At 44.4% G+C, this 27,917-nt stretch overlaps 1 protein-coding gene across 5 annotated transcripts in view; it reads left to right on the forward strand.

The window, feature by feature from the left end:
• The first annotated feature begins 13,238 nt into the window (after positions 1 to 13,238).
• Positions 13,239 to 27,917, forward strand: part of VPS54 (VPS54 subunit of GARP complex) — an 83,411-nt gene continuing 68,732 nt past the window's right edge. For 4 of the 5 annotated variants that reach the window (XR_013345772.1, XM_077814047.1, XM_077814045.1 and 1 more), the window contains exons 1-2: positions 13,790 to 13,915; positions 15,403 to 15,514. The gene's annotated coding sequence lies outside the window, so the exon portion shown is untranslated. Of the gene's footprint in view, positions 13,395 to 13,789; positions 13,916 to 15,402; positions 15,515 to 27,917 lie in introns of those variants that run through there. The other variant, XM_077814046.1, reaches the window with a different exon arrangement.

Here is a 27,917-nt window from a genome sequence, read left to right on the forward strand (position 1 = left end):
TCCTACGTTGCTATTGAATTCAACAAAGTATACCGTAGCACCATTTGTATTCATGTCTGACAGTTGAGCTGTCACTCGGAACTGACCATTTACTGTTCTATTTTCCTGAAAGTACCCCAGGAGAATCCCGCTTTTTGTAATGACTAAGTTTGGTGGTGAATGAATTCAGATAGCGCTCTGTGCAAAACAAAACCTGACAAAACCAGCTCGCTACATGAGGACTAGTGATCATGATGACTCATATATTAAATTGCTCCACTTCATCAGACTAAGTAGTTATCCAATAAAATGTATTCATTTTAAATACAAAACCAAACTTTCATTATTCTATGCAACCAGGGAGTAGACAGTGCAAGGGAACGTTAGTAGAAACCTATTTACACCACAATATATCTGTACCATGTCTAATATGCTGAGGATTGAATTACCTGCCAAAAGAAATAAAAAATGAAACCCTAGTTCAATTTCAGACATGGAGGACTAAATGCTACTTAACATGCGAGGAGCTAGTGACTTCACATCCTGTTTTTCAGGGGAAATCCTGGTTTTATGGGGACATCTTGACTGACTGTTAAAACCCATGTTTGTCCAAGATCCATAACAATCAGCCGAACATGCCCTGTCCAATGATTCCCCACTCAAATCCTACTTTATTATCCTTTTCCACGTTAAAGATAAACTCAGGACTCAATAATCTCTGTAATGGGTCACAACACAGTGCCTCATTGTTGGACTGTGTGCACTCGGAAGATCATGGACACCATTGCATGTCAATTTTTCAGAGTAGGGACATAGGAATTGCCATTCTGGGTCAGACCAGTGGTCCATCTAGTCCAGGGTCCTGTCTCTGAATGTTGCCAGAACCAGATGCTGCAGTATTCCACAGTAGACAGCGGTGGGATAATCTACCCCCTATATTAAGCCTCATCCTGATCTCTAATAATTAGAGATTGGATTACGTCCTAAAGGACAAGGTTTAATATCCTTTCCAAAATGTTTATTGTTAAATATGACAATTTTGGATATCTATATAAATATCCAATCCTTTTTTGAAATTTAAGGTTTTTTTGGCCTCAATAACTTCCTGTGTCAGTAACTTCCACTGTTTAATTACACGTTGTGCGAGAAAGTGTTTCCTTATATCAGTATTGGACTCTCTACCTTGGAGTTCCATTGAATGTCCCCTTGTGCTGGAGTTATGAAAGAAGGAGTTTCTGTTCTCCCAGTCTCCCTTTTTAGGCCATTTGTTGTTTTGTATAACTTTATGATGTCCCATCTGATTCATCATAGGTTACATCCTGCAATATTTCAAGGTACTGTTTTATTTTCTTTATAGATTATGTGCCTTTTTTCTTCACTATTATGTATACTGTGAAGGCCTAAAAGCTTTTCATTCTCTTCTGCTTACTTACTACATAACCAAATTCATTCTTCTATTTCCTGTTTTTCCTGGAAGACTCTATAGAGGCTAAGGAACTGGCAGGTTTATGGTATCAGAAATATCATGCAAGCAAAACTGGATGAGTAGGAATGACTTTTATTCAAGCAGTTTAAAATTCTTTGTTTTTCTTGTTTTGTGTGAACAGCAATTTAACTCAACAGTCCTACTAAGTAGTGGGAGAAATGCGGTCTCTATTAAATATTTAACATCCTACCGCTGCATTTTAGGGATGAGGAAGCAGATGGTCTATGCCACAAACCTCCAGTAAGTCTTCCAGCAAAACCAGCGAACATCAGACATGGATATTTCTAAAGTAAACAATAAAACAGGGGTAGGAGCTGTACTGCTCCCCTCCTCCCTAATACCTTTCAGGGCTTCTTTAGAAGCAAAAGCCAAAATAAACAAAAAGGCATGAATCATTTATTTTGTTTTCTTGGGTAAGTCACCTTTAACCAAAATACAAACCATTTTACTACTGAAATGCAACTGCCTCTGGATGATACCGCATGCAACTGAAATTGGATGGGGACGTTAGATTGGCAGACTGTGACTACCCAATCTAGAATTTTGGCTAGGACACTAGGGTTAAAATCCCTAACTCTTGCCAAAAGTGCCCTGGGATCTACAATAATCAGAAGTAGCATGGACCTCTGTTTTATATTTGATCCAGAAGTTAGCGTGACATCTTGAAGACAGCAACATAAAAACTTGACATCTCCTGAGACTTGAAGCAGTTGCTTTGCGTGTCCCGTTGGGAAGCTGGGAATCTCTCTCTTTGAACTGTACAAAGCTCTTCTTTCCCTCTTTGTGGTGTCGCTCAGGCTACAGGGCACCAGCACAGATGCTACTATAGGCCATGGGTTGCTGTTGTGGCCCTATCCTGGAGCTCCTTCCCGCCATATATTAGACCAGTAGATTTGTGCAGCTGTGGATCAGCTGGCCTGTGGCTCCCCTGGACACCCCTAAAATCTCCCTCTGCACTGCCATGGAACAATACTCTGCGGCAGGCAGGGGCTGTTGCACAGGTGCTGGAACTCAGAGTGCTGGGGATGCTGCTGCACCCCCTGGCTTGAAATGGTTTCCATCATATAGAGGGTTTACAGTCTGGTTCAATGGCTCTCAGGGCCCCCACTACACAAATTATACCTGCACCCCTGGGAGGCTGAAACCTCTCCATGGCTTGCCCATGCCACAAAGCCACCCTCCTCATGATATGAAACCACAGTGGTTCTGTTGTGTTTAGGGACTTCTGCATTTTGAGTGGGAGAAGGGCAGATTCTATCCAGGAGAAATGACAACTCTTAGCACTTTATAGCACCCAAGCACTGCACAGAGCAGACAGCACGGAGTCACACTCTCCAACTCAGCAGGACTCTTGGAAGTCTGTGTCTTGGATGCCAGGATAACTATAGCATTACAATCAGTAGAACTACTGAAATAGAAAGGCAAATGGATCTAAACTGCAAGCATTGTGGTCCAAGAAATAGACAAATAGCTTATGAAATGAACTATGGTTTATTGACTTCAGTTTTCATGCCAACCGTTTGCTGCTAAAGAATGTGTTTATATCATTTTTATCTCCAGTGAAGAACTATTGCTCCTGTCAGAATTATCACCAGGTTGCAAATACAACAAACAACTGATGAAAACAGCCAATCAATGCACCCAGGAGAACTCTGATGCTGACAAGAACAGCATTCTCTGCAAAGCTGCTAGAAAGCATTCCTTCGATAATCACACAGTCTGTGGAGAAGGGAAATATTTTTGTTTGGACAGGATTAGTTACTGCTGCAGTGATGCTTACTCAAATAATTAATTAACAGAAAAGCAGACAAATTACATACAATCAGTCCCTGCTCTGAAAATACAATGTGATTATGAGACAGTATACACATCTGCATGTGCATCCTTCACCCCAGCTGAGCACTGCTTTGAAAGTGCTCAATGCAAGAAGTCATGACTGAGATCAGTGTGGACTGGCCACATCATGAACTGGCTAGTGAATTTTGGGAAGCACTATAGAGCTGAGTGGCAGGCAGTGCAGTAGTACAGACTACAAATAATATTTAAACATTAGTTTAGTTTTTATATTTTACCGAGGGGTTGTTTTGCAGCTGCTATGAAAATGCAATGTAGCGTTAAAACAGCTAATTAAATGATAATGTCAATGGAACACAACGTAGTCAGAGAATAATGGTTATTCATTCATTATTTCCTACTGTGTAGGCAATAGCAGTATTACCACTAAAACTGGATAGAACCAAGCACTAGCTAAAAGGCTACATGAGGATGTGCCTATCCCATACACCTTTGGCTGGTCTAGTGACCATGGATCTGACCGTATTTTTTGTTGAAGGAAACCTAATAGAAACAAAGAAGCCACAATACTGACTCTGTTCAGTACTTCTCCTGTGTAAAGTTACCTAGGGACCAGATCCTGCCCTATATAAATGTCACTTTGTGCTGCTGGAGTGGTGCAAAGTCACATGTAAAAGCTTTCCTAAATGGGCAGTTGAGAATTCCCCTGGAATGGGAGAATCTCCAGCTGGCATAACCTCCTGTCCTCACTTTCGCATAATTGGTGGGCCAGGGCAGGAAGTATCGGCAGTATGCCATCCCCCAGCAATCCAAGTTTGCAGCCGCATTACAGGCCAGCACAAATTGGAGCAGGGCATTGGTTCAGCCTCTAGCTAGTCCCTGAAGCAAGAGATGCAAAAAGGTGGCTTATGCCCAGATCTTCAAAGGAAATTAGGTTCCTAACTTCCATTGAAATCAATAGGAATTAAGTGCTTAAATACCGTTTGAGAATCTGGGCTGTAGAGCTTAGAGGATAACAACAGGAAAACAAAACAGCAACAGATGTAGCAAGTAAGCACAGGGAGTGGGTCCTTATACCACCCACTTCATTTCTGATTTCAGGGTCTAGCTTAGTCTCAGCTACAAATGCTGCCAGCTGACAAATCTTTTGAATTTTGTCACACAGCGTGTTAAAACTCTGAAAATTTCAGGAATCATCCCACCATTTTAAAGCACCATACAACACAATCTGCTATCTCCATTACATCCAGGGACTTCCAGGTCCAACTTTTCATTTGCATGTCAATGTAGCTCTGCCACAAGGTGTTGTCAGGACTCCTTTTGCATTTCAAAGGCAAATGTTAACTGGATAATAGGCAGAGTAGTTTTGACTAGGAAAAGAAGATATATATAGAACAATAATATTGCCCAATCCTCAATTAAAGACTCACTTAAAATCTATTGTTGAGTAAGTTATGAACATGCTTAAGTGTTTGTGCAATCAGGACTTAATTGTGTCAGTCAGTGATAATGAGTTACAAACTTCTACATTGTATCCATTTATACCAAAGATCTCTCCTCTTGTTGTAACTGTCGCTCTGAAGATTAAAAGACATAGTCTTATCTTAATTAGGGCACGTCTACACTGGCAGAGTTCCAGCACCGCTCAGAGAGCACTGAAGGGAAACCGCTGTTGTGTGTTCACACTGTCAGCTGCCTTCGCAATAGCATGTTCACACTTGTGGGCACTTGCAGCAGTATTCGGAGCAGTGCACTCTGGGCAGCTATCCCACAGAGCACCTCCTTCTCTTCTGCCGCTAAGTCTTGTGGGAAGGTGGAGGGGGTCGTGGGGCATCCTGGGCCCTGTCCCAATGACCTGTGAAGCATTGCTTCACATCCCAGCAATCCCTGTGCTTCCGTCTGCATTTGTTGCCATCTTTCAACCTCTTTGGGCTGCAGGAATGGATCCTGAGCTGCTGACCAGTATGCTGCTCGCTCTAACACGTCACGAATGGCAGTGGAGTTATTCCTTAAACTACAAAGGCAAGAGGAGTGCGACATTGATCTCGCCACACATAGTAGCTATGCCACGAGATTGCTTGTGACATTCACGGAGGTGCTGACCACAGTGGAACACCGCTTTTGGGCTCGGGAAACAAGCACTGAGTGGTGAGATCACACTGTGATGCATGTCTGGGATGATGAGCAGTGGCTGCAGAACTTTTGCATGAGGAAAGCCACCTTCATGGGACTGTGTGATGAGCTCACCACAGCCCTGCGGCGCAAGGACATGAGAATGAGAGCTGCCCTGTCATTGGAGAAATGAATGGCGCTTGCACTGTGGAAGCTGGCTACTCCAGACTGCTACCGATTGGTCGCTAACCAGTTGGGAGTGGGAAAGTCGACCGTTGGACTCATGTTGACGGAACTGTGCAAGGCCATTAATCGTATCCTGCTCCAAAAGACTGTGACTTTGAACAATGTGTGTGAAATTGTGGATGGCTTTGCACAAATGGGCTTCCATAACTGTGGAGGGGCAATAGATAGCATACATATTCCAATTCTGGCACCAGACCACCTAGCCACCGAGTACATTAATCGCAAGGGGTATCTCTTAATGGTTCTCCAGGTGCTTGTGGATCACTGTGCGTGTTTCACAGGCATTAACACAGGCTGGTCCAGAAAGGTGCATGACGCACGCATCTTTCTGAACACTGGCCTGTTCAGGAAGCTGCAAGCAGTGACTTTCTTCCTGGACCAGAAGAACACCTTTGGGGAAGTCAAAGTGCCCATTGTGATCCTGGGAGACCCCGCCTACCCCTTAATACCGTGGCTTATGAAGCCATACATGGGGCAGCTTGACAGCAGCAAGGAGTGGTTCAACAACAGGCTGAGCAAGTTCAGAATGACTGTTGAGTGTGCTTTTGGCCATTTAAAAGCCCGCTGGCGCTGCCTGTATGGGAAGTTGGACCTGGCCGATGACCATATTCCTATGCTTATAGCTGCACGCTGCACACTCCATAATATTTGTGAGGGGGAAGGGTGAAAGCTTCACTCAGGGCTGGACCACAGAGGCTCAGCACCTGGAGGCTGAGTTTGAACAGCCAGAGACCAGGGATATTAGAGGGGCACAGCGCAGAGCCATAAGGATCAGGGATGCCTTGAGGCAGCAATTTGAAGCTGAAAGCCACAAATATTTTTTGCTATGCTCAGGATTGCAGTGCTTGTAATGCTAGGAGGTGATTCTTGCACATGATGCAAGAAGGGGGTTTAACATAATTGTATGTTGCTTTGCATTGCTCTTTTTGCTTTCAATTAATAGAATAAAGATGGCTTTCAAGCCAACACAATTCTTTTATTAAAAGATAACCGGAGGAGAGAGTCAAACAAAAACAAAAAAATCAACAGGGACGGGAAGGTCCCAGGAGGAGGAATCCTGGGATGGCTAAAGATTTGTGTATGTTCAGGGATCATATCCAACCTTCTCCTTTGGAGTACAATGCAGCAGGTACTGTACTTCAGCAGGGCCAAACTGCAGAGGGGTAGGTGTTGAGTGCAGCAGGTAGTGGGAGTCCTCAGTGCTGGACTGTGAGGGGGGAGGAGTGGAATGCCGCAGGTATAGACTGGAGCTAGGAGGTTGTTTAGAGTGTGTTGGCGGTGTCTGGGGGGTGCATGGGAAAGAGTGTTGCAACAGCGGCTGCAGGGGATCAAGTATTGTGTCCAGCTCTTTGTAGAACTGGCAGCTCATGGGTGCAGCACCTTGTGGTAGGCCTCCCGCAGCTCCTTCACTTTGACCCTGCACTGCAGTGTGTCCTGGTCCTGGCCCCTTTCTGTCATGCATCGTGAAATCTATCTGTAGGTATCCTAATTCCTATAGCTGGAGCGCAGCTGGGACTGGACAGCCTCCTTTCCCCAAATGCTGATGAGGTGCAGCAGCTCGGCATTGCTCCAAGCGAGGGAATGCCTGGTGCGTGGAGCAGGCATGGCCACCTGGAAAGATGCGCTGAGACCACTGCACGCATCACCGAGCACACAGGAAGGGGACTTTCAAATTTCAAAAGGAATTTACGGGGTGGGGATGACGGTTGGTCACCTGAGGGCAGGGCGGCAGAGTTCAAACTGACGAAGAGAGAGGTGAGAACAGGCATTGTGGGACACCTCCCGGAGGCCAGTCGCAGCACTGTAATCGCCACGGTGTCTACGCTGGGACTGCAGCGCTTTAGCCCCAGCACAGAAAGTTGTACCCCTCTCGTTGGGGTGGGTTTTTTTACAGCGCTACAACTGCACAGTTTCTGCACTAAGTCGCTTGGCAGTGTGTACACCTTGGGAGTTACAGTGCAGAAACTTGCCAATGTAGACAGGGCCTTAGTCTCTCTAGACAATATACAAATTATAGGAGAACGTCAAAGTTCTGTACTTGCAGTTTGAATACAACTGTGGCTGTTGGGGATTTCTGCCACGTAGCAGTAAATATAATATGAAAAAATTATGAGTGAAGTTTACAGATAGTTTGAGTGAAAATCCTGTAGGCTCCATCACAAGCATTTAATATTAAACACATTTATTTACCAATTTCTCTGTTGTAACCTCCAATAAATACCTTTTGTTTTATGTGTTGAGTTGCTGCCGACTCAAATATTGGGAGAAATCCTGGTTGGTGTTTTAAGGAGACTAGATGTATTGGAGCATAAGCTTTCGTGGGTGAATACCCATACATCCGACTAAGTGGGTATTCACCCACGAAAGCTTATGCTCCAATATGTCTGTCAGTCTGTAAGGTGCCACAGGACTCTTTGCCACTTTTACAGATTCAGATTAACACAGCTACCCCTCTGATACTTAAGGAGAATGTTATCTTTGGTCATCTTAAAGTGGCAAGGAGAGTGGCCCGAGTTGTGGTTGCTGGGCAGAACAGGACTGCAGTCTTTTCTTCATAGTAATGCCTAAAGAGAACATAGTGATAGTGTTGTGAACAAGAGGACTAACCACCTGGAGCTACCAGCAGGAGTGGTGGAAACATGTCCTCTGGAATGGCGCCTGAAGCATGAAGGAGCCTATGAATGTTTAGCGTATCTGGCACGTACATACCTTGCAATGCCGGCTACAAAAGTGCCATGTGAATGCCTGTTCTCACTTTCTGGTGACATAGTAAATAAGAAGTGGTCAACATTATCTCCCGTAAATGTAAACAAACTTGTTTGTCTTAGTGATTGGCTGAACAAGAAGTAGGACTGAGTGGACTTGTAGGCTCTAAAGTTTTACATTGTTTTGGTTTTGAGTGCAGTTATGTAACAAAAAAATCTACATTTGTAAGTTGCATTTTCATGATAAAGAGATTGCACTACAGTACTTGTATGAGGTGAATTGAAAAAATACTATTTATTTTGTTTATCATTTTAGAGTGCAAATATTAGTAATCAAAAATAATATAAAGTGAGTACTGTACACTTTGTATTCTGTGTTGTAATTTAAATCAACATATTTGAAAATGTTGAAAAACATCTAAAAATATTTAAAAAATTTCACTTGGTATTCTATTACTTAACAGCGTGATTTAAAACAGATTAATCGTGATTTTTTTTAAATCACAATTAATTTTTTTGAGTTCATCATGTGAGTTAACTGCGATTAATCGACAGCCCTACTCTAAATGCATTCCTCACTCTCCATCATCAAAGAAAGAACAAGGTGGGTAGTGACCCTGTCAGCATGTTTTCTGAGAGAATGTGACAGGGTGTACCAGGCCCTGAGGCCCCCTGCTGGAGGCCCTGCAGTCTTACCACACCCCATCCCAGAAAGAACAGTAAAGGTGAGTCCTCCAGGCTGCCTAAAGTGTCTGTGGACAAAAACAGACAATCGGAGAGAAGCTGCAAAGAGCAGCCAATCAGAATGCACCAACTAAAAGGAGCTGCAGGGCCTGAGCAGAGTCCGTTGTAAAGGAGCAAGGATGGTGCTCCTAGCTGGCTGAATGAGCTGCAGTACCAGATAAAGAGCAGTTGCTGACTAGAACCAGTAGAAGATTGCTGGGGCTTAAGCTAGAAGAACCCTGAAGTAAGAGCAAAGCTGAAGGGGCTGTGTGGGAAGTGGCCCAGGGAACAGTAGCAGCAGCAAATAGTTAAAAGGGATGCAACATGAGGCTACTATTTATACAGTCCCTTGGTTGGGACCCGAAATAGTGGAGGGTGGGAGTTGAACCAGACCCAAAGAGGGCTGGAGACCCTGAAGAGAGCTAGCAGTTAATTGAACTGCTTCCACAACTTCAGGTAAAGCCACAGAAAGCTGCTTGAAATTCATCCACCTTCTCTCCCTGCTCCTGCAGCAGTCCCTAGTGCAGCCTGCTTTCCACTCAAGCTCTTTTCTCCTGCCACAAGCCCCACAGAGCCACCAAATGACATGGACTGCTCACTCCAAGGAGAATAGAGCCTTGTGATGAGTGGGGGAAAGAGGGTGAGCAAAAATAAGAGCAAGAGGGTCTACTGGAAGCAGGGGTGAGAGGGAGGACCCACAAGAATAAACAACAGAAGAAAATAAAAGGACCAGATAGGCAAAGACATATAAGCCACAGAAAATGTAAAGAGGGGAGGGGGAGAAGCAAGATGTCAACTTTGCAAAACTAGGGGACCTATTAAGTCCACCTCTTAAGTCATTGCATGGTGAGGCTGCACCAAGCTCCAACAAAAAACACCCATGCACTTCTCCAATGACAGGGCAGCTCTCATTCTCATGTCCTTGCACTGCAGGGCTCGGGCAAGCTCATCATACAGTCCCATGAATGTGGCTTTCTTCATCCGAAAGTTCTGAGGCCACTGCTCGTCATCCCAGATGTGCATGACTATGTGATTCCACCACTTAGTGCTTGTTTCCTGAGCCCAAAAGCAGCGTTCCACTGTGGTCAGCACCTCCGTGAATGCCACAAGCAATCTCATGTCATAGCTACTACGCATGACGAGATCAATGTCGCACTCCTCTTCGCTTTGTAGTTTAAGGAATAACTCCACTGCCACTCGTGACATGTTAGTGAAAGCAACCAGCATATTGGTCAACAGTGCTGGATTCATTCCTGCAGACCAAAAAGGCAGAGCGTGCAGTATACAAACCATTGACAGATGGTGCCAAATGCGGATGGAAGCACAGGGATTTCTGTGATGCGAAGCAATGCATCGCGGGGAATTGGGACAGGACCCACAATGCCCTGAGACCTCCTCTGCCTTCCCACAACTCTTAGCAGCAGAAGAGGAAGAGGTGCTCTGTCTGGTAGCTGCCCAGAGCGCACCGCTCCAAATACTGATGCAAGTGCGAACATGCTATTGCACAGGCAGCTGACAGTGTGAACACACAACAGTGGTTTCCCTTCAGCGCTCTCTGAGCGGCGATGTAACTGCTGGCGATGTAACTCTGCCAGTGTAGACATACCCTAGGTTGTATCACTATTCTGGTAAATTCCCGTGTTTAGATAAGCCTTTAGAACCTCACTGCTTCAGTCTAAGTCATTATGGTCAGTCCAGAGCTTGTTCTAAAATGGTTATGGCCTATTTGCATTAGCCAGTCAAACTATGTTAAAATCCTATTTGCTGACAGCAGTTTAAACCAAAGTTAATTAGCCTAATATATAACCAGGGCCCTGCAGTATTCTCTAATTTGGCAGCATTCATCCCTTATCACAGAATTATGGTCCAGAATCTAAACTTTCATTTGTTAAAAATTATTATGCTAATAACTGCCATCAAGGGGGCCTTTCATCCGAAAGCAGTCACAGACCTTATTTAAAACCAATGTATGTGCCTAGCACCCTCTTTCAGGCTCAATGGAAGGAACTATTAAACCCCTTGATGTAGCCAAACAGCAGCAGACAATGCTCGAGCACTAAACCACATGGCCAGGTTTGAGCAGAGCTATCCCAGGCAGATTAACACTATCAGTATTTAGCTGGTTGCAGATACAGGGGCTGGAATGCTGATCTGAAGGCTGTGTACTTTGGATAGTGGAAGCCTGGAGAAGAAGCTGTGACTTGATGGTGACCCTGAGAGGAAGCAGAGAAAGAGATTCCTAGGCACATAGTTCATTGGAGTGGCAACCCTGCAAGACCTGGAATGCTCTCCAACAACTTGCCTCAAAGAGATAATGTTACATAACTATCATTCTAGGTTTTCATAAAGTAATGAATCATCATAGTATCTGACTCCCCTTGATGAAAAGTACACAAAAATCTCTGTCAGCCAGCAAGAACAAGTTTAAGGTTACTAGTAGTATAAAATATATGTATACAGTGTGAAGATTATATGAGTTTGACAGAGTGATTATAGGAAAACTAAACTGAAGAGAATAATTTTGTATTTAATTCTCAATGCCTCATCTGCCATTATGTTGCCCATTTGATTAGCTTTGTTAGATCCCTCTGAAGTTCATGAGTCTTCTGTCCTGATGTGAACCTAAAGAATGTCATCTGCAATTTTGCCAGTGTTCACCCTGTTTTCCAGATTAATAAATTGTATTAATAGTATGAACCCGGTGGTCCCACACTAATTAACTTTACCCAGATTAAAACTGACCACTGATTCTTACTTTTTCTCTTCTCCTAGCCAGTGTCTCATCCATGACCATATTTTACCTGAATCCTTGACTGCTTGATTTCATTGGCAGCTTCTTGTGTGGGTTTTGTCAACAGTTCTTTCTGACAGTGCAAATAAATTAAATCAATTTATTTTATCTGCTATTTTGTTGACAATCTTAAAAAAATCTAATGGATTATTAGTGAAGCACAGTTTTCATTGCAAATATATATCTACTGTGTTACAAAAAATGAAATATGTTACCTATCCCAATTTAGCCTCATTTTTACTGGGGGTAGACTCACTTGCAAAGAATAATGTCCATCTTGGCTAAAAGCAGCCTCTGGCTTCAGTCCATTTGCAAACAATGGAATATAGTAGCCATTTTAATAAGGGCAAAATTTATGAGCACATCCCAGTTCTATCATGACATTACAAACAGATTAAAATAAAAAAAATATTTGAGACACACAATTATATTAAAATATGGCAACTCTGTCTTCTAAGGAACTGCTACTCTGAAACCTGTCAGCTAAGTATTTCACCCCACAAGCAGTCTAGACTGGCCTGATTGCATTCCTACAACCAGCTTGGTGCTGTCAGCTGTGTACCTGGCTTGGCCAGTCCTCCTTCCTTCCATCTCATGGTGTGGCAGAGCACAGGAGTGCACTACCCCAGGCATTGCTGAGGCCTGTGTGTATTTGCGTTAAGTACTTTATCTGTGCTTGTTGAGGCACTAAGGGACAGCTGTCCAGATTTTCCCAGAAGGCACTGATGCATGCAAACAGGATTAGGCAACATTGCCAATGCCAATTGTTCAAAAATCATGGGAGAAAAGGTGGGTGAGGTCATATCTTTTACTGGACAACTTCTGTAGGTGACAGGTTTCAGGGTGGTAGCCGTGTTAGTCTGTATCAGCAAAAACAACGAGGAGTCCTTGTGGCACCTTAGAGACTAACACATTTATTTGGGCATAAGCTTTCATGGGCTAGTTTATGCCCAAATAAATTTGTTAGTCGCTAAGGTGCCACGACGACTCCTTGTTTTTTCTGTAGGTGAGAGAGACAAGCTTTCAAGCTTACACAGAGCTCTTCTTTGTGTCCCTGGGGGAGTGCAGCTGACTCAGGACTTGAAGACATGCTCTGTGCAAGCTCAAAAGCTTGTCTCTTTCACCTATTAAAGTTGGTCCAATAAAATATATAACCTCACCCTCCTTGTCACTCTAATATCTTGGGACCAACACAGCTACGACACAGCATACACAAATCATGAGCCAGGCCTCCCAAAAATCATGTGAGTTTAAATATATATGTACATATATTTTTTTATGGGCCTTTGGAGTTCTGAGACTTTAGCGTACCCTCAGGTCATGTTTTCAAGACATTCTCCGCAGCCAGAGGGGCTAGAAACTTAGCTTTTGGTTTCGTTTTATAATGAAAGCTGAGATTCTCACATAGGCACTGGATTCCAGGAGCTGGGGTTTAGAGGAAACACCCCCCAGCATGGCATGACTGGTGATTAAAATTGCCAGTGTCCGCAACGCTGCAACTGGGGATGGACACAGGGGACCCCGACTTCAAGCATCTTTATCCAGGGGGAGCTGTGGGGTGAGTCCTCTTTTCTTTGTGAGCCGCTGAAGGAGTGTCCCAAAGGGTTGCAGAAAGAAACCCAGCACTTGCAGTGTGTCCAGGGCCTTCCCTGCTCTGCTCTGCCCCAGGATCGAGCCCAGCCTCACAGGGGTTGGGGCAGGGCCTGCCTGCACCCCGGAGAAGGGGGCCCCGGCTGGGCACGGTGCCGTGAGGGATGCTCGGACGCTGCTGAGGCAGGATTTGGCGGAGGCTCCTGTGTAACCCCCTGCCCAGGCCTCCGCCCCGCTGCCGCTGCCCCCGGCCCTGGCAGCCCCGCTCCCCATCCGGCGGCTCCTCCCCGTCTCCGGCGGGGCTGCGGGGAGAGGCGGCGCCTGAGCGCGTCCTGCCCGCCGCCGGCCCGGCACAGCTCCCTGAGCCTAGCGGGGGGGCGGCGCTGGGCAGACGGTGGCGGCGACGTGTCGCTGCGGAGGCGCTGGGGACGCGCTAGGCCGCGCCGGCTGTTCCGGTGCCCGCCCGAGCCGCGGCCGGGGATCCCGCAGGTACAGAACGGCGCCGGCCCCACGGAGGCCCCGCGGCGGGACGGGGAACCGGGCCTGAGCCCCGCGTTCCTGGCCTGCTCCGGCTGCACTCCCCGAAAGCGGGGCAGGCTGGACACCGTGTCCCCCCGGGCACAGGCTGTGTCTGCCCCCGCTCCCTCCGGTGCATAGGCTGGACACCAGGTCCCTCCCCTCCACCGCCCAGGGCAGGGCACATGCTGGACTCCATGTCCCCCCTTCCCCTCCACCGCCCAGGGCAGGGCACAGGCTGGACTCCATGTCCCCCCTTCCCCTCCACCGCCCAGGGCAGGGCACAGGCTGGACTCCATGTCCCCCCTTCCCCTCCACCGCCCAGGGCAGGGCACAGGCTGGACTCCATGTCCCCCCTTCCCCTCCACCGCCCAGGGCAGGGCACAGGCTGGACTCCATGTCCCCCCTTCCCCTCCACCGCCCAGGGCACAGGCTGGACACCGTGTCCCCCCCGGCACGGGCTGGCTCCTTAACCTTTCCTCCAGTGGAGCTGCACTTTGCCAAGGCCCAGGCCAGCCAGCTTTTCCCCTTCTTGCACTGCACCGGGAGACAAGTGCAGTGTCTCTCCTCCACCATCATAAGTCCTAGACCCCAGACACGATCCTTTTCCTCCCTTCTCACAACCAGCCCTCAGCCAGGCAGCTCCTTCTCTCCTAACGTGCCATGCAACTCCACTGTCCCAGAGGAAAGGCTGGTTCCTTCTCTTCTCCCCTCCTTCTCCTGCCAGGTACAACATGATCCCTGGGGTCGGGCTGGCTTATCAGCTTACAAAAGTTACGTTTTTCCAAAATGTCATTTTCAGGTGCTTTTGGTGTGTTTGTTTTGACTTAGTGTTTCCCAATGTGTGTGTGGTTGGGCGGGGTGGGGTGGAGGGAGTTGGAGTTTCACTATTGTATTTCCCTAGCCCTCCATACACGCTGTCTTCTAGTCTGAGGATGACTTTCTGTGATTCTTTTTGGAGCCTTTCAATGCTGATCTTGATTGGCTGAGAGAGGTTATGCTTCCGGACCCTTTCAGTCTAGTAGTCACAAAGAACCAAGTTAAACTATAAGCTTGAATGTTGCACGTGATGTTATCACACATGCGGACTTTTACTAGCTACCAAGCAAACCCACTCATAAACAGTTTTGTTTCCAAGACCATGTGCTGAGTGGTTTGTTTTTGGTAATGGGGGGGGGGGGAAAAGAGGTAAAATAGAGTAAGCATTAAGGTGAAGTTATAAAGTAATGGGCATACTATATATGTTGCAAAGATTTGCATTCTGCATTGCATATGCCTTATTTGTATTTCCATGTTAAAATCTGAATATCACCTTAGAGAGAAACTGACAATTCTGAACTATTGTGCTTTCCCCCTCCTTACCACAAGGTTGAGTTAAGCATGGAAATGTCAACTTTAATTTTGAATTTCCTGGATGTTATTCACCTTTGCCTTAGTTTAATGTGGAGTTCTTCATTTAGGTCATCAACATATTTTCGTGAGTTACAAAACAGAATTTTTTTTCTGTATGATGGAACTGGAAGAGATATGAAGACTGCCTTCTTGAGATATTCTTGGAGTATTGTCACTAAGGTACTGTAGAGTTAATGGCATAATTTATCAGATGTGTATTTTATAAGTAACTGCCCCCTGTGTAAAGAAATAACATGCTTATATTTGTGACAAATGCAATGGGTTTTCCTAGAGATAGTCTCTGTCCTAATAGCAATTATGGGAATAAGGAAATAGAAGCAAAAAAAGTTTGTTTCTGTAATGCGATAAGGATTTGATGGCCTATTGGAGCCATACATTTGATTTATAAATACTTATGGGCTCAGGTGGCAAAAACCAGGATTTAAAAAAAGGGGTTAACGTGATATGAGAAAATGGGGAATAACTCTTTCCTTGATATAGTAGGTCTTGCTTATGTATGGGAGATACCTATATACCATAGCATGGTGTTATCCTGCTATTATATTTTTGTAGGAAGATTGCCTTCTATCCCTTTGACTTCTCAGTTTCTTTCTACTATTGGCATCTTGCAGGGATTTCTTTCTACTTGTTGGCATTTTGTAGGTTTTTTCTGGTTTTAAATTTCAGTGAACCTAATCCTGTAATTTATTAACTTTTAGATTTAAGTGTACAGAAATTTGTATTTGTCTGGGGATCTATCCACCACCATTTGTCAGCTTTTCAGGGCTTTAAGTGTGGATGATGGTTGATCAATTGATTGATTTATTATTACTCTAGTTATATCATGGCTGAGGAAGACTATCTTAACAAGAGGCAGTCCTGTAGAGCATGAAAATGTAATGTAGACACAGGGCCTGTTCCTGTTCCCATGAAAGCCTTTGGGAGTAGGTTGCTGCCTCTAGAGGGTATATGAATAAAATGCCTAGAGCTTACTAATTTACCAGACACCTACTGCCATCTAGTCAGAGGCTGACGGGAATTATGAGAGTGGCCTCCATGGAGAAGTCTGGGGGTAATTCACTATGAGAGGCTGAGGTTCTTCCATCGCACTCTCAGCTGTTGAGAAGAGTGCTGGGATTCCTACTGAATTCTCTCCTCCTCCCCGAGGCTCTGTCTTTTATCACCTGTATGAAGCACGTGTCTGATAAATATGAAGTCATATCCCCCACCCCTCTTTCCTTCACCTCCAGCTAAGTCTTAACAAAACACTTGCTCCTGGTAAAATTTTGCTTGTGTGCATAAAGCTGGAGAGCCGCTGATTCCTGGAGGGGTTGGGGAAGGCAGGGAGCAGAGTGACCTAGGCACTACTTGCTCTTTTTTAGGAGCACAGGGAGGGGTAGGGACTAGGACTGCACAAGCACCATTTTTCCTTTAAGAGGAACTGCACAATTGTGGAAACCACTTCTGTTATTCCTGTTGAGGCTTTGGGGGAGCAAGGCATAGTGGGTCCCTTGTAAAGAAGGGGAACTCAGAGGCCTCCTTCATATCTAGCGTGGGTGGCAGCTCCAGAGGAAACTTGCAAAGAAATAGGGAGGCCCAGTATTCATTATTTGGATGATCCCAAAATTCATTAATGGGAGAGCCCCAAATTAAAGAGGGTAGAATGGAGGGAGAGCTGAGAATTCATCAGTTGAGGGCAGTACGACAAGAAGAGATTCTGCCTGTGTGTGAAGTATGCATTTTTCACAGGCTCATAATTCAGTTAAATCAAAAGTGACTTTCAGCAGAACATTCAAAGGTGCTTCTTCTCATTGAGGGATATTTACCTGCCAAATTTTAACTTTCTGATCCTAGCCATTTCCATTGTAGAATATATTGTGACTTTCTTTTAAACAACTCTTTTTATAATGGGGAAAGAGTCATTTCTGTATGTGCCTCCTATTCAAAAAAAGGCAGAACCATTTTTGTTCAAATGTTCCAAAATATTAACTTTCAGACAGAGACCAAGCCTAGAACATTTCAGCCTGAAAACTGGGATTTGCAGAAATTTGAGTGTTTTAAAACAGTGGGTGAGAATGGAAATGCTTATACAGTCTTCAATAAGCAGTTGCTGCTTCTCCGAGATAAATGTGGCACAGAATCCCTTTTTATTATAAAAAGTGTTTTAAACTTTTGGGGACATATATTTTGAAAAAGAATATTGTAAAGAGTGATGTGATATCATCTGCTTTAAACATTGTCATAATTGTATTGTTCTGAAACATGACAAGCTCATGTTCTGTTTTTTAAATTTATATAAGTACATCCATTTATTATTTTAGAAAATGGAAACCATCTGATGGTTGTTCAGTGGTTTATGTGAACAGAATTGATCCTCTCACTTGAGCGCCTAGGGGTCAGGCGTTCATATCACAAAAGCTACCATCAGAACTGACATTTATTGGTGTCCTTGTGGATGGTCAGCAGAGAAGCGAAGGATTGAATGGTCTTTTCTGCTATCTAGCTACTTACCCTTAGAGGTAACTTCCTGTCTAACCTCTCCCATAAATGGGTTGAGGCCCATTGTTGAGGCAGTGTGATTAATGCTGAAATGCTACAGAGCATGCTGTACCTGTTTGTGGGTATAAGCTCTTTTGAAAACCTGGCCATTCTTTTTAGAAAGTTAGGGTTGGATTCCCCAGTCTGCTGTGGGCACTTTGCACTGCATAAGCCGCACAAATTGGCCCTGAAATGGCTGAAGATAGTTGGTGGAGAATTCCCTTTCCACAGGGGAACTCTCTTTGGCATAAGCATGACCTCTGTGCAGCCCTAATTTGTACAAGGGTTGGGTAGGCCTCAAGCAGCTCTTAACCTGCCATGAAAATCAAGGCCTGAATATTTTAATCTTTTTGCCATGTCTGGAGTATTTTCTCATTCCCTCCTTAAAATACCCCATTCTACAGCTACTTTCTTTAGCTGAGCTCTAGGTGAAACTCCTAATGAAGCTCATCAGTATTGCTCTTTGTTCAGCTACAGGTGTTTCTGTGAAGCGACGTGAGCTGCTCCTCTCTCACTCCTTTTCCAAGCAGACCGTGTACCACATCTGTAGTACTACCGGTCCCTATCAGCTGAGGGAGCAATGTATTTTACCCAGAAATTAAACCAGGGTCTCTCGTGTAGCAGTGTGGACTACTAACCACGAGGCCTGTTCTTATAGATTAATATAATATTTTTATGCTTCGTTACTTGTTTCAGAATAATTCCATCAGAGCTGACATTTGAAGAACTTGCTGTACAATGACCTAAATAGCTATATGTATTCAGAGTGTGTCCACTTGGCATTAATTACAGAAGTATCAAAGAGCCAACTGTCAGTGGCCCATAATTGTGTCATGTTTTTAGAGTCAAAGAAGCTATCTAGTTATGGTCTCTACATAGGGTTGCCGACCCTCCCAGTTTGGCCGGAAGTCTCCCGGAATTGGGGTCGATCTCCCGGAGGCTACTGAAGCCAATCCCAGAGAACTGAGGCTGCTAAAAGTCCAGCACTGCAGCAGGGCTAAGGCAGCTCCCTACCTGTCCGGGCTCCGCACGCCCCCCGGAAGCGGCTGGCACCATGTTCCTGCAGTCCCTTGGCTCTGTGCACTGCCCCCCACCCCGAGTGCCAACTCTGCAGCTCTCATTGTCCAGGAGCGGGGAACCTTGGCCAATGGGAGCTGCAGGGGCAGTGCCTGCAGATGGGGTAGCGCGCAGAGCGGCCAGGCTACCCCTGAGCCTAGGAGCCGCTGCCGGACATGTCGCCGCTTCCAGGAGCCACCCAAGGGAAGCACCTCCCAGCCAGAGCCTGCACCCCGAACCCCTTCCTGCATTCCAACCCCCTGCCCCAGTCCCCTCCCACAACCAAAGTCCCTCCCAGAGTCTGCACTCCAAACCTCTCCTGCACCCCAACCACCTGCCCCAGCCCTGAGCCCCCTCCCGCACCCAAACTCCCTCTTAGAGCTCGAACCCCTTCCTGCACCCCAACCCCCTGCCCCAGTCCTCTCCTTCACCAAAACTCCCTCCCAGAGCCTGCACCCCAAACCCCCTCCTGCATCTCAACCCCCTGCCCCAGCCCTGATCCCCCTCCCGCACCCAAACTCCCTCCCAGAGCCTGCACCCCAAACACCCTCCCACACGCCAACCCCCTGTCCCAGGCTCAGTCCGGAGCCCCCTCCTGCACCCAAACTCCCTCCCAGAGTCCAAACCCCCTCCTGTACTCCAACCCCCTGCCCCAGGCTCAGCCCGGAGCTTGCTCCCACACTCTGAACCCCTTGGCCCCAGCCCAGAGCCCGCACCCCAGCGTCCTGCCCAAGCCAGTGAAAGTGAGTGAGGGTGGGGGAGAGCGAGCGACTGAGGGAAGGGGGCTGGAGTGTGTGTGTGTGGGGGTGTCTCGGAGAAGGGGCCGGGCAGGGGTGTGGCCTTGGGGAAGGGGCGGGGCAAGGGTGTTTGGGTTTGTGCGATTAGACAGTTAGTAACCCTATCTTGGCACCTGAAACAAAATGGGCATGAAAAAGTCTGCCGTTAAGTACAATAGCCACATCCTGATTTCAGGTTAGTGCTGTTTGTTGTTGAGAACTAAAATTGCAGCAGATAAGAGGAAATTTGTATGTTACAGATGTTCTCACAATTCATGTGGTACGTGCATAAACTGTGAAATTTCAGTTTGGAATAGGATACTAAAATATCCCTACAATTCTTCTGGTAGTATCTGTAGATTTCTTCTGCCCTGTGTGTGGTTGTGTGTATACATATATATATATATATACACACACACACACACATACCTGCAGAATATACAGTGAAGTTTTTATTTTAGTCTTTTCATTTTCTATTCTATCCTATCCTACTCTTATATTTTAAAGGGGTGACATCAATTTAAAAATCATATTTAACTGTTTTTACTTGCTGTTACTAAGATTATTTCAACTGAAAAATGAGAGATGTGGTTTGGGGTTTTTTGTTTGTTTATTTTCTGTTTGACAACAACTGCATAAAATTAGTTTCCTCTGAGATTGTGCAGGTTTTTCAGACAAACAAAAGGGAGAGAAAAACATTTTTTTTCAATTAAAAAATGGCAGTAGAACTACAGAAATCGGCTGGGGCAGTTTTACCTCAAATGGTTTCTAACTCATTTCTTATATTCATAAGCAAAAAGAAAAGGAGGACTTGTGGCACCTTAGAGACTAACAAATTTATTTGAGCCTAAGCTTTCGTGAGCTACGGCTCACTTCATCGCTTGATTTCAAGTTGACATTGTCACTCACTTATTGTGAGACATAAGGAAGGTAATTTTAAAATAATATTCACTGGTGTATTTAAACTGAGCTGCCTCTGCTGCTGCTGGTCCATTTTTTATAGAAAGGCATATCAGTCCTGCACAAGGTCCTCCAAATCACCCTGCACTGCAGCACTGCTTTTATCCAAGTGAAAGCCCATAGCATTAGTTTCAGTTATCCAAAATAGAGCATATTTGATAAATATTTGACTATAATATTAATTCACCTGATTCCAGCAGAAGCTTAATTACAAAATTGCCAATATACCATTTGAGGTGTGTATGATCTGCTAATTAGAACGTGGTTATAGGCACATAGGCAAGCACATAAATCTGATGCATTCATTTAGAGAAGCCGAGAGGCTAAGTGGATGAGACTTTGGGGCTACTGTGTTAGAAACCTTGATTCTATTCCCAGTTTTGACCTTGTGCAGTTTGTGCATCCTGATCTACCCTTAAAAGTTAGGTCAACATAGCTACAGTGCTTAGGGGTTTGAAAAATTTTCACCGTGAGTGCTGCAGCTATGCTGACGTAGCCTCCAGCCTAGATGCATTTGGAAGAATGCTTCCGTTGACCTAGCTGCCATCCCTTGGGGAGGTGGAATTCCTACAGCGAAGGTTCTGGAACCATAGCTGTGCTGTTGTAACACATGCAGTGTAGACATCTCCTCTCTTGTTTCATTTATAAAAGAAGTTGGGGAAATGATACTTGGCTGCTTCTTAGGGTATGTCCTTACTGCAGCATTAACTTGGGCTCTTACTTGGGTGTTATCCATAATGCCCCTCCAATCCACACACACACAACCCTCTCCCCTGAATTTGGTAGTGCTTTAAAACTGGGCTAACTGATGGTCTAGGCTAGAATTTGGGTGGCACTTTCACTCGGGGTGGTAAGCTGCCCACCTTGCAGTGAGGGCACAGGCTAAGTCACTTGAGTGCCCATAGTCCTCCAATGCCTTCCCATGATTCCCCCTACCTCCACCCCATCCTTCCATCTTCCTGGAAGGACAGACAAGTTCTCCCACAATTCACTGGGAAAGTCTGACTGGCTCAGCGTATAATACACTGAACACAATAAAACATGGGGTATGCCACCAGAAGTCCTAGCACACACGGGTGAGTGTAACATCAGTGAGGACTTTGTGGCGTGGCTTCTCAGACTCACTGGGCTAGCCCAAGTGCTGATTACCTGAGTTAACTCTGCAGTGAAGACCTACCCTTAGTTTAGGCCTATGAGACTTAGGTCACTGTTAAGGGATGTGAAGCTCATAAAAATATTAATACTTGTCAGCAAAAGAAGTGAGATTTCAATCTCCTGGCTTGTAGAGTGGGGAGGCTGGGTACAGCCACCACCATGAGGCTTGGGATAGTGCACAGTGCAGTTGGTACGCACATAAAATCTGGCTGGATTTTCCTGGAGATTATAAAGGCACCTCTCTGACTCCAGGTCTAAGTGTGACACTAAGCACCCCTGAATTCACACCTTACACATTGTTGTAATAATCTTTCTACAAAATATGCCTTGTGTGGGGTCATTTGAAAACTAATAACTTACTGAACATTAATATTCATGTGTGATGGATGTACGCAGTGGGTATTAGGAGTTATAGGTACATGCTAGACTTACGGCTAAAGTGTGTTTAAACTAGGCATGTCAGGGGGAGTTGTTAAACAAATCAATCCTAAACTTACATATAAGCAGTAAACAGGACCATCAAGACAGCATGGGGAAGAGATGGCAGGAAACAGAAAATTTCAGCAAACAGCCATTGGGGAAGAAAGAGCATGGAGCTTCGTTCACCACGAGACTCCATCTCATTCTCCTGATAGGTTGAATAAATTTTACTCAGAAGAATCATTTCAGAGGTTTACTGCGGGTCTGAACCTCAAGTGATAAGCAATTGAATCAACTGATTATATTGTATAAGAGTGCAGAGAGTGAGATCTTTTCTGAAAGCTAATGACACATTGGTGATTAATATCACTATGAAATGTAGGTATCAACACGAAATGAGAAACTATGGATATTTAATGAAGTGAGCTGTAGCTCACGAAAGCTCATGCTCAGATAAATTGGTTAGTCTCTAAGGTGCCACAAGTACTCCTTTTCTTTTTGCGAATACAGACTAACACGGCTGTTACTCTGAAACCTATGGATATTTAATGATACTATGTTTTAAAGTCTGTGGCAAAACAGGGAGAAACAAGTTCCCTCCCTGCCAGGAAGAAGGTCGCTATTTACCTTCCTCCTATGTAAATTAAGCATGGTGGAATCCAAACAGTTCAAGCCCCATTTAGGTACAGGGGCTGGGAAGCCCACAGGAAGAGACAAACTGCATGAGGCCATCCTGCCTCTTAAAGCAACATCATTGAACTTTGGAAGATATAAGCAAAGACAAAAGCTGTCTTTGGTATTGATCACAAGACAGATACAAGGGAACAGAACTCTTACAAGCTGAGAAATATGGGCCCATCAACCAAGGGGGGTTGAAGTCTCTGGGAACTGCATATAGGTGAGGAAAAAAATCTCAAACAAAGCCTATACTTGGCTAGATTAAGTTTTAGACTTTTTAGAAGCGTGTTTTGTGTTGGTTTGTTTTACCTGTAATTCTATCTTCGTTCTTGATACTTGAACTCACTTAATCCTATATATATTGTGATAATAAATTTCTTGTATTTTTACCGTCAACCAACTCAGTGCTGTATTTAAAGGGAAGGGTGTATTCACCCCAGTTAAATTAATAAGCTGGTAGGTTTTGTGTCTTTAGAGGAACAAAAAAAAAGATAGTTTCTCTGAACTATCCAGGAGAGGGCCTGGACATTACAGAGCACACGGTTTAGAGAAAAATTCAGAACTGGGAGTATGTTGCTGTCACCCTGCAAGTTGTAACCCAGGTTGGTGGAAGCCAGAGTGGGGCTGTAGGATGAGACACAGGCTGTTGAACCAGGGCTGTCTACATGCTGGTAGGTTGGCAATGAGCATCCTAGGCTGGGAGCTATAACAACAAAGAGTTGTGAGTCACACAGAGTTGCAGAGCAAGTGGTAACACAACCCCTTACTGACCTGGATTGGACCCCAAACTGCTGTCACATTAATTCCCTGCCAAATTTGAACTTCCTAGTCTAAAATCCTGGAGTGTTAAAACTATTCAAAAAATGGTCAGAAACAATTTTCATTTTGGCCAAATGACTGATTTTTCCCTAACCTCATTCTCCCAAACAGCTTAACCATTTTTGCTAAAACTTAGAGCATGGAAAATTTCAGGCAAAGAGTTAGTCTGTTATAAGCAACTGAAAACAAGACTTGTAATGGGAAGTGTAATACAGTCTTAATATAGATGTTGCTACGCACTCCATCTATAATAGTTTTTGTATTATGAAATTAGAAAGATGTTATGTTAACCAGACTTTGTATGATAATGCAGTGACTAATTTAGACACTGCCTAGCCAGAAGGCTAAATCTACCAGCACAGCAATAGATAAGGGGGCCATGAGTGAGGTCACAGGACATCCTGTGGGAAGCTCAACTCCTTGCCATCAGCTGGTGAGAAACAGGAAGACTCTGGAATTTCTACCAGGGTGCTGTCTCTGGACTCTGTTAGAGGTTCCTCCGTTTGTTTGTGTCTCTGGCTAGTCGGTGTCCTTACATATTTGTAGCTGCTACCCCACCCTCACCCTAAACTTTCCCAAATTTCTAGGGTAAGACAAAGCTTTTTCTCTCTCTTCCTTCTCCAGTTCTTCTTGGCTGCTGCAAGGAAGAAGGGGTGGTCTATTTTCTACCTTTCCTCTTGCCTTTATTTTTTTGGGTCCTGTTCTCTAATGCAGTGGTTTTCAACCTGTGGTCCATGGACACCTCAGGGTCTGTAGACTATGCCTAAGGGGTCTGTGAAAGATGACTATGAAAATAAAGTTTCAGATCTCAGAAAAGGCATTCTGTTTTTCTGATCAATCAAAAGTGTGTGAATACTCCCACCTACAGGTCAAAACCCAGAAGTGAGCTGTAGCTCACGAAAGCTCATGCTCAAATAAATTGGTTAGTCTCTAAGGTGCCACAAGGACTCCTTTTCTTTTTGAGAAGTATTGTTGTTACCATAGAAGCTCACAGTTACTGCCCTTTCTCATGCTGTGTCAAATGCTGTGCTAAGCACATGCAACATTTATAGCTGAATTCTGTTCAGTCAGTTTTCAGTCTAAGACTTCTATGGTAGGGGTCTGCGGACCACAGGTTCAATTTCCAGAGGGGTCTGCACCTCCATTCAGAATTTTTTAGGGCCCTGCAAATGAAAAAAGGTTGAAAACCATTGCTCTAATGAATATCTCTAGTGCATACCTTTTCTATTAATAGCTTTGGTAAGCTGCTGCTGCAGCAGCATGAAACTAACATAATTTTTGACAGTTCCATTTCTGCCCATGGAACTCCAAATAGCAATAGTGATACTGATCAGAGTCTCGCTGTTTTCACCTATTGCTGCTTGACAGAGCTGTGAGTGGCAGCAGAGGCCCTGGAGCTGTCTTTCTTCAGACACAGGAAGAGAACACTGAATCAATTTACACTGGTTCCATAGGCGCCGACTTCTGCTCGCGCTGGTGTGCTCGATCCCACTCTGCCCCCGGCCCCACTCCTACTCCACCCCTGCCCGCCCCCCAAACCCCTTCCACAAAGTCTCCGCCCCCTCCCTGCCCCAATTCCGACGACTCCTCCAAATCCCCGCCCCACCTCTTCCCCGCCTCCTCCCCTGAGCATGCCACGTTCCCACTCCTCCCCCTCCCTCCCGGAGCGTGCTACACTGCCAAACAGCTGTTTGGTGGCGGCAAGTGCTGGAGGTAGGTGGAGGAGCGGGGACGTGGCACGCTCGGGGAGGAGGGGGAGTGGAGGTGAGGTGGGGTGGGGAGGGGAACTTGGGTGCCAGTGGGTGCAGAGCACCCACTGATTTTTTCCCGTGGGTGCTCCAGCCCCAGAGCACCCATAGAGTCGGCGCCTATGACTGGTTCATGTTTGGAAAGTTATCGTTTTCTACCGGAAAGGCTAGGATCGTATTCTTTTAAATGAAATCTGAGATTCTGTCCAGGGTGGATGGAGTTTTCAAGTCGTATATAGGATATGTGAGAATTGTGCCAAGGATTTAACCTTTTTTTCTTGGTTTTAACTTAAACAAACTAGAGATACTCTGTTAACTGAAAAGCAACAGAGCAGCTTGTAAAGTGCCAGGATGTGTCTTGGTCCCTCCACAGGGATCTCAGTCTGTGAACTGTATACTTCAACTTGTTGAAGGACCCAGGACCCAGTTTAGTGAATTCTGGTTAACTGTAAAAAAAGTGAACTGCAGTTGTGCTTCTCTTTTTGTGATACTTCTGTAATTTCATCAGTAGGGCAATTGCACTTTATTTGAATGGCCTGAGACTGCTGGAAAAGTGGGTTGCATTTTTATTCCACTTCTAAACCTGTATTTTCGGTCTAATCCATGTAATGATTTGTCATACTGAAGCTTGGTTATACAAATTGTCAGCCAAAATGCGATTAAATTATTTTTTTTAGACATATTATTACTCTAATCCAGTACTTAGTTGCAGAGCACCTGAAATATTAATGTCATTAACTTGCACAGTTGCATGTAGTTATTGCAGCACATATTCTCTTGTGACTTGGAAGCTCCGGAGACTGGGCACTTTACAGTTTGTATTGCACAACTCCCACACAATGGAATGAATTAATGTAATCTGTAGAGGCAATCGTCCACTCTCTTTATTTACTTGGTTTTGTTTCATGTTAAATTTGAGTTTAGTTTTCCATGAGATTTAAACTGGAGGATGTATGCATCACTGCGTATTTTAAGAAATGTTTATAAAGTGCTTAGTATGCTAGTACAATAAAGGCTATTTTATAGGTAAACTAGAACAGTGGTTCTTAATCAGGGTATGCGTACCCTTGAGGGTACGCAGAGGTCTTCCAGGGGGAACATCGACTCATCTATATTTGCCTAGTTTTACAGCAAGCTTCATAAAAAGCACGAGCAAAGTCAGTACTAACTAAAATTTCATACAATGACTTGTTTTTGCTGCTCTATATACTATACACTGAAATGTAAGTACAATATTTAAATTCCAATTAATTTATTTTATAATTATATGGTATAAATGAGAACGTAAGCAATTTTTCAATAATAGTGTGCTGTGACACTTTTGTATTTTTATGTCTGATTTTCTAAGCAAGTAGTTTTTAAGTAAGATGAAACTTGGGGGTACGCAAGAGAAATCAGTTTCCTGAGAGAGATACAGTAGTCTGGAAAGGTTGAGAGCCACTGAACTAGTAAATCACAGTAACTTTCAGTGGTCAATTAGATTAACATACTTGGGAGGTTAGGTGCTAGTAGGGATTCTCATCCATTCATTGAATACTTGTTAATCTCTTTTGTGACTTGGAAGGAATTCAGGACAACAAATATTGCATTTCTTTTTCATTCCTTAATCTGTTCTTATTTGCCTGATTTTAAAATGTTTTGTTAAACCACAGTTCTGTTTCATAGGTAGGTTTTTGCCTTTACGAATGTGGCAGCTCGTTGAAGTAAGTTATCTATAAGGTCTTAAATTATGACTACTAGAGTAGCTGTTATCTATGAATAATTTAGTACAGCATCATATTGCAGGCCATTTAGAAGACCTCTGCCTGAGATTCTTGTTGAAATCAACTCGATGATATGAAAGTTCTTTGCTGCACTGATATTTTAGTGCTCCCTTTTTGTTCGGTTCTAAGGTTTTGTTAAGACTGGAATAAGGGCACAAAGGTAATGTGAGTATTTGACAATGATTAACAATAAAAATAACTAAGAAATAAACAATGTTTGGTTTTGAAAACAAACATTTGATATGTGTGTGTCTTCAGTGTTAAAATGTGTTCCTTAAATTTTATTTTAAATCTTGTACTGGTTAAATGCAGTTAGCATTTATTCCAATTACCAAAACCGAAATGAACTTCTTATTTTAGAAAGCACTTTGTTTTGCTGGCATCTTAATTTATTGTTTTAAATAAATTATCAGAATAGGGGAAAACAATGGCTCACAAAATGCTTGATTTCAAGAGCAAAATTTTTCATTGCATGTATAATTTTAAGAAGGGCTTCAGTTAATAGAAAGCATTAATACAGATACAACGGATGTATATTCATGTAACATGAGATTTCTCAGGAGACACTGATAATGTAGTTGCTGGAGCTCCTAATACACTACTTTGTATATTCCTTTAGGAGGCTTGATTTTTACTATTGAATGCATGATGTTTATTTTTCAAAAAGTGC

This window comes from Eretmochelys imbricata, chromosome 3 (genome assembly GCF_965152235.1).
Source record: "Eretmochelys imbricata isolate rEreImb1 chromosome 3, rEreImb1.hap1, whole genome shotgun sequence".
In the NCBI taxonomy this organism is placed as follows: domain Eukaryota; kingdom Metazoa; phylum Chordata; order Testudines; family Cheloniidae; genus Eretmochelys; species Eretmochelys imbricata.